The 6,139-nt window shown below is 43.6% G+C and overlaps 1 non-coding gene across 1 annotated transcript; it reads right to left on the bottom strand.

Moving 5' to 3' along the window:
• Positions 1-5,288: 5,288 nt before the first annotated feature.
• Positions 5,289-5,360, bottom strand: TRNAC-ACA (transfer RNA cysteine (anticodon ACA)). Its single transcript has one exon. It is a non-coding gene; the product is annotated as a tRNA-Cys (tRNA).
• Positions 5,361-6,139: the final 779 nt, after the last annotated feature.

The following is a 6,139-nucleotide window of genomic DNA, read 5'->3' as shown; positions in this document are numbered from 1 at the left end:
TATGTGAGTTCACATTTTCAGGCAGGCTGGCAGAGACCACGTACATGGTGGCCATCCACTCAAGAGGGCTAAAGACATTGGGAAAGTAATTCTCCATCCCAGAGGAAGGCCTTTCCTTTCTATCTCATGACCCAGTTGAAGAGATTAAGGGTGGACAAAAAACTGTTGCCTGCCATTGCTTACCAACAAAGAATGCTGCTTAATATTCCTGTTAACAAGGAATGTTACCCACCAGTAAGCCATTGGCCACCACAGCCACTCTTGACAGCGTATCCTGAGGGGAAGCTGCTGCTGCTAAGTCACTTCAGTCGTGTTCGACTCTGTGCGACCCCATAGACGGCAGCCCACCAGGCTCCCCTGTCCCTGGGATTCTCCAGGCAAGAATACTGGAGTGGGTTGCCATTTCCTTATCCAACGTGTGAAAGTGAAAAGTGAAAGTGAAGTCACTCAGTCGTGTCCAACTCTTAGCGACCCCATGGGCTGCATCCTACCAGGCTCCTCCATCCAGGCAAGAGCACTGGAGTGGGGTGCCATTGCCTTCTCCAGAGGGGAAGCTGGGATGGAAAAAAAAGAAGATACAGGCTCTCGATAGTTAAGATGCATATCAAAGGAATCATTTCAATAAGCCCAGACTCCTGCATCTTCCCACGTAGAGAAAAGCACAAAAAATCATCAACTTGAAATGTCTGTTTTTGTGTGTGATTAACAGTAATCTTTTGTTGTTAGACTACATGGCTTTTGGGTTTTTGTTTTTTTCAACAAAAGTTCCTATGTATTCTGACTCCTTCTTTACCTCTTTGGGACAGTTCCTCAGAACTACCTGAGAGGCTGCCTTCTCAGGCTATCATCCTCAGTAAGGTCCCCAAATAAAATGTAACTAGCAAATTGCAGGTTTTCTTTTTTTCTTTTTCTTTTTTTTAGTCATCAAAAGTAACACACATGAAACCCTTAGAGGGATAATTAAGTGCTCAATTACTTGGACTATGTGTTCAGAGAACAGAAAGTTCCAGTGTGCTGAAAATGAAAATTACCTTCATACAACACTATTCATATTAATTCACCTCCACCTTAGGTACAAAGAGCTGCATTGAAGATGGGTCATAGATGCATTCTCTGGCTAGAAAATAATACCAACCTGTTTCCTAGAAATGAATGAAAAGGATTTGTGAAAATAAACCACCACTCTTGAGAAAGGGAAAGGCAAGACTCTGTAGCAGTTTGAAAATGTGACTTTGAAATTTCCCAATCAGCCCCAAATCATCATCTCCCTCCCAGGAGTGGTTCTTGGAAATCCATTGTATATTCATTTTCCTCCATGGAGTATTCACTTGAGCATCAGCATCATATTTTGTGTGTAAGTTACATTGAACCTCTAGCCGTGAGCGAATCCTGTGCTCTGATTTGAGGCAGGACATAGATGGGTTCCAGGCTAGACATTTGCAGCTAGACTTCTATTCATATTTCTAGAGGCAGAGGATAGATGGGCCTCAGGTTAGACACTGATATCCAGCTTCCTGTTTATACTTCAAGATAGAAATAACAACAGCAACAGGGTGAGTAGCTGGACTTTGTCTCCTGTGGCCACTTTAAGACAATAGTAATGGCAGGCGCAGAGACAGGCTAAGCCCTGCTGGCGTAAAGGATCAGGAGATCACAACTTCCCTATACTTGGGGCTGGGAAGATTTCAACTGCACATGCGCAGAAAGGCTCCTCGGGGGTCAAAGGGAGGGGATACCAGGCCATAATAAGTTGTGCTAACTTCACCAGTGGCCCTTGAGCTGAAATTCACCTTGGCTAAAGGATGCACACACACATAAGGGAGAACTCTGAGGCAGATCAGCCATGGGATCAAAGCAAGATGATCGGCCAGAGGAAAACAAAGACCTGGAAGACTTTACCCCTTACTCTCTCTCTGAGCTCAAGCATGTGTCTATCCACATGTACTCTGCTTTTCTAATAAACCCCTTGCTTTTCTCTCTGCCTTCCATCTCCCTGTCAGAATATTTTTTTCAAGGTAGACAGGGTCTGGGGCCCAGACCCTAGTCACTGGCGCTCGTGGTCTGGTGGTTAGGACTTGTCGCTTTTGCTGCTGTGACCGGTGTTTGATCACAAGTCAGGGCACTAAGATCTCACTTCAAACTGCCGTTCACAGCAAGCTATCACTCTCACTGTATGTCTGAAATCATGCTCAGCATGAATGGAAAAGAATCAGTGGAACTGAAGCCATAGATGCTGAACACTGGTTAGGAGTTGAAGGGTAGTTTTATCTTGTGTCTATGACTGTCTGAAATAATCTTATATTCTATTCTCACTGCGGGGTGTTACTACAGATTTTCTACCCATTTGCCAAGAAGAGTACAGAGAAAGAGAGGAGTGTCAGAGAGCTGTATTCAAAATAATTATCTGTTGCTCTTGGTAACTAAGACTTGCAGTAAATTAAATTAGAGGAAACTATGGTCCTTTTTGATTTTCAGATGGTTGAATCTTTTAAAAAGTGGACTTAGTTTATTTTTGGATTTTATGGTTCAAATATTTCTCCGAAGGTCAGTAGGCCTTGGGAAGGTTTATATCCCATATTTAGACTTCTAAAGCTATGTTTTAAATAAGAGTATTTGGGATTTATCCAGAATTTGAACTAAAAATAAGAATTGTGAGACAAGTAGGATTTTCACAGCCAACCCAGTCGTTTGCATGTCCCCATTCAAGGCCATCATTAGAGATCCTCTTACTTCACAGCCACAAGTCATAGACCCTTCCAGTGTCCTTTTACAATTTCCTTGTCTTATTCTTCAAAGTCTTCACCCTGTGCTTGCCCTTTGGACTTGACAAAAGAATTTGGCTGACCGAATGTATACACTGGGATTTTTGCAGTTCCAAGTAATAGAATATTCAACTCAAATTGGCCTAATCCAAGAAAGAAATGTATTGTATTGTGCAACTAGAAATTTCAGAATTTCAGGTGCACCATGGTGCAAGGGCTCAAGTGATATCTCCAGGACCCATTTTTTTTCTCTGTGCCATGACTCAACTAACTCTACTTTGATTTCATTCTCAGGAAGGCTCTCCCTGTATGAACCCTCAAGTGGCTGCTACATGCTCTGGGAATAAGTTCCTTCGAGGCCCAAATCTGGTAGAAAAGAGTGGGGAATCTTTGACTCAGAATTCTCTAGAAAAATCCACAGAATCATATTGACTAGATTAGGCTAGGTCTTATGCCAAGAAAATATGTTACAGCCATTGGCTGAGACTTCAATCCCAAGAGCAAGGGCCTACTCTAGGCCACAGGAATGAAAGGGAGCAGGAGTGGATCTCAAAATAAAAATAGGGGCCACTGATAGCAGCAAAAGGACTGGATACCAGGGAGGCAGACAACAGATGTCCATCCGTCCAGCTTAGAGCATTAGCTCTTTCTCGGTCTCATATAGACACAATCTGCTGTGCTAAGTCACTTCAGTCATATCTGACTCTTTTCAATCCCATGGGCTATAGCCCACCAGGCTCCTCTGTTCATGGAAGTCTCCAGGCAAGAATAGTGAAGTGGGTTGTCATGCCCTCCTCAAGGGAACTTTCCAACCCAGGAATCGAATGCAGGTCTCCTGCATTGCAGGTGGATTCTTTACCATTAGAACCACCAGGGAAACCCAGGAATACTGGAGTAGGCAGCTTATCCTTTCTCCAGGGGATCTTCCCAACCTGGGAACTGAACTGGGGTCTCCTGCATTGCAGGTGGTTTCTTTACCAGCTGAGCTAATACTCCTGCCATATTGAGCTCTCCATACTCAACTTGCCATGCTCTTTCCACTTTGTGTCATCCCATATGCTGGGATATGTGATAAGAAGTCGAGTCTATTGTCTGCCTGCCATGAAAGAGTGTAAATGAACTTACTCCAGGTACATAATTGAGGGCTTTGGACCCTGTCCAATGAAACACCCTAACAATACCAGGATTGCTACAGACCTGCTGAAATGAGCATTGTTGCTTCCAATGCATATTGATCATGTAAACTCAAGAACATCTAATTTTAAAATTTATCCTGCTGTAGGAAGAATGATGATACAACATCTGTAGCAGGAGATGGGAAGTTCTCAGAGGCACTTAACATGGTGGCCAATAACACTGGGAGTGCTTTTTCTCTATTGTCTTAAAAAAATATTTCAGTTTATCCTCCAACTAATTAATCCTTTTGAAACTACTTGGCACCTGATAAGGTCTATTCAACCTAGAGAAAAATACTTATTCAAATTACGGATAAAGTCGTCACCTACCATATCAATAAACCAAGGATGTTACAGCCAACAAACCATCACCCACTGCAGCCTCCCCTAAAGGTGCACCCTGAAGGGATTCAGGGTGGAGTAAGGCAGGATCCTGTCTAAGACAGTTAAGGTGCATATCAAAGGAATGATTTTAGTGAGCCCAGACACGGGGCTTCACAGGTGGCCCTGGTGGTAAAGAATCCACCTGCCAATGCAGGAGACGTGGGTTCGATCCCTGGGTTGGAAAGATCCCCTGGAGGAGGAAATGGCACCGGACTCCAGTGTTATGGCCTGAAGAATTCCATCAACAGAGGAGCCTGAGTGTATACAGTCCATGGAGTCACAAAGGGTCAAGATATGACTGAGCACACATACACAGTCTCTTCCATCTTCCCTGACACAGAAAAGCATGCTAGATTCGTTAACTTGAGATGTCTGGCTGGCTGTAAGTAACCGTAATCTTTTGATGTTCCAGTCACCTAGTTTTTATTGCAAAAACTTCTGTATATCCTGGCTCCTCCCTTATCTCTTCAGAGCAGTCCCTCAGAGCTATCTAAGAGGCTGTCTTTCAGGCTAAAGTCCTCAGTTTTGTCCACAAATAAGACATAATTCTTAACTTTTAGGTTGTGCATTTTTTCCCAGTCAACAGAATTATCTGAAGAACTGTGAGTTAAATAATAAAGAAATAGACTTATTTTGTTATTTTTTTTAGCATATGAACAGAGCCAAAAGGAGAATTTCAAAAAGAGCATATTTCATTAAACATATATTTATCAAGAGCCTGGGAAGTGCCTTGATACACCTTTGAAATGATAGAGGTAAGATCCTTGCCCCCAAGGTGCAAATAATCTAGTAAAAAACAGTCTTGTGAACAGTATACACATTTAAGTGAAGTGAAGAGAAGTGAAGTCGCTCAGTCGTGTCCAACTCTTTGCGACCCCATGGACTGTAGCCTACAACGCTCCTCCGTCCATGGGATTATCCAGGCAAGAGTACTGGAGTGGGTTGCTATTTCCTTCTCCAGAGGATCTTCCCAACCCAGGGATCGAACCTGGGTCTCCTGCATTGTAGGCAGATGCTTTACCATCTGAGCCACCAGGGAAGTCCATATACATTTAACACTCACATTAACACACACATTACCAGATGCCCCCAAGCGTGCCAGGAACGCTGACTGAGAACCACTGCACCCTCCCCTTGGCTCTGCCAACATTCCCACCTGGAGAAGAGGTGATCAGTGTTAGACTGTATAACATCCCTGGGCCTGCTTGGCATCTTCCAACAGATGACTCTTCCTTATTTTTTCACCTCCCCTTTAATCCTGCTGCATGAAGACCATCTTGGCAGTTTCTCCTGCTTTCCTTATTGTTGGGAAAGGCCGGTGAATTGGAGAGAGGCTCACTGGAATAATTTAAAGGCAACTCCTCACTTGCAGAAGCAATGCTCCAGTTACGTAAGATAGCATCAGGCCACCCAGGCTTCAGCCTGTGCCTGAGGCGGGTATAGGCTAGTGATGGCTTCAGCTAAAATAGCCAGTGAAGCAGCAGTGGCCATAACCACCCCAAAATTGTCATGAATTGTGGGCTTCATTCTGAATTGAGGGATGCTGCTGTGTGTGGGAGAGGGATTGGTTAGATCAGTTAGTCAGCAGCAGGAGGGCTGGTAAAAAGTAACACTTATTTGATCTGTAATAAAAATATCATGATTATTTACATTTTTTGAAGTCAAGTATGGAAATTTTATCTACTTTCTCCACCTGCCTCCAGCCTCTCAGTTATTTCTTTAAAAGAAAAAAAAACTATTGGAGTGTAGTTGATCGGTGGCTCAGCAGTAAAGAATCAGCCAGCCAATGCAGGAGACGTGGGTTTGATCCCTGGCTTG

This window comes from Bubalus kerabau, chromosome 5, assembly GCF_029407905.1.
Source record: "Bubalus kerabau isolate K-KA32 ecotype Philippines breed swamp buffalo chromosome 5, PCC_UOA_SB_1v2, whole genome shotgun sequence".
NCBI classification, from domain to species: domain Eukaryota; kingdom Metazoa; phylum Chordata; class Mammalia; order Artiodactyla; family Bovidae; genus Bubalus; species Bubalus kerabau.
The sequence above is the reverse complement of the archived record's forward strand: the minus strand, read 5'-3'. Positions and strand labels throughout refer to the sequence as shown.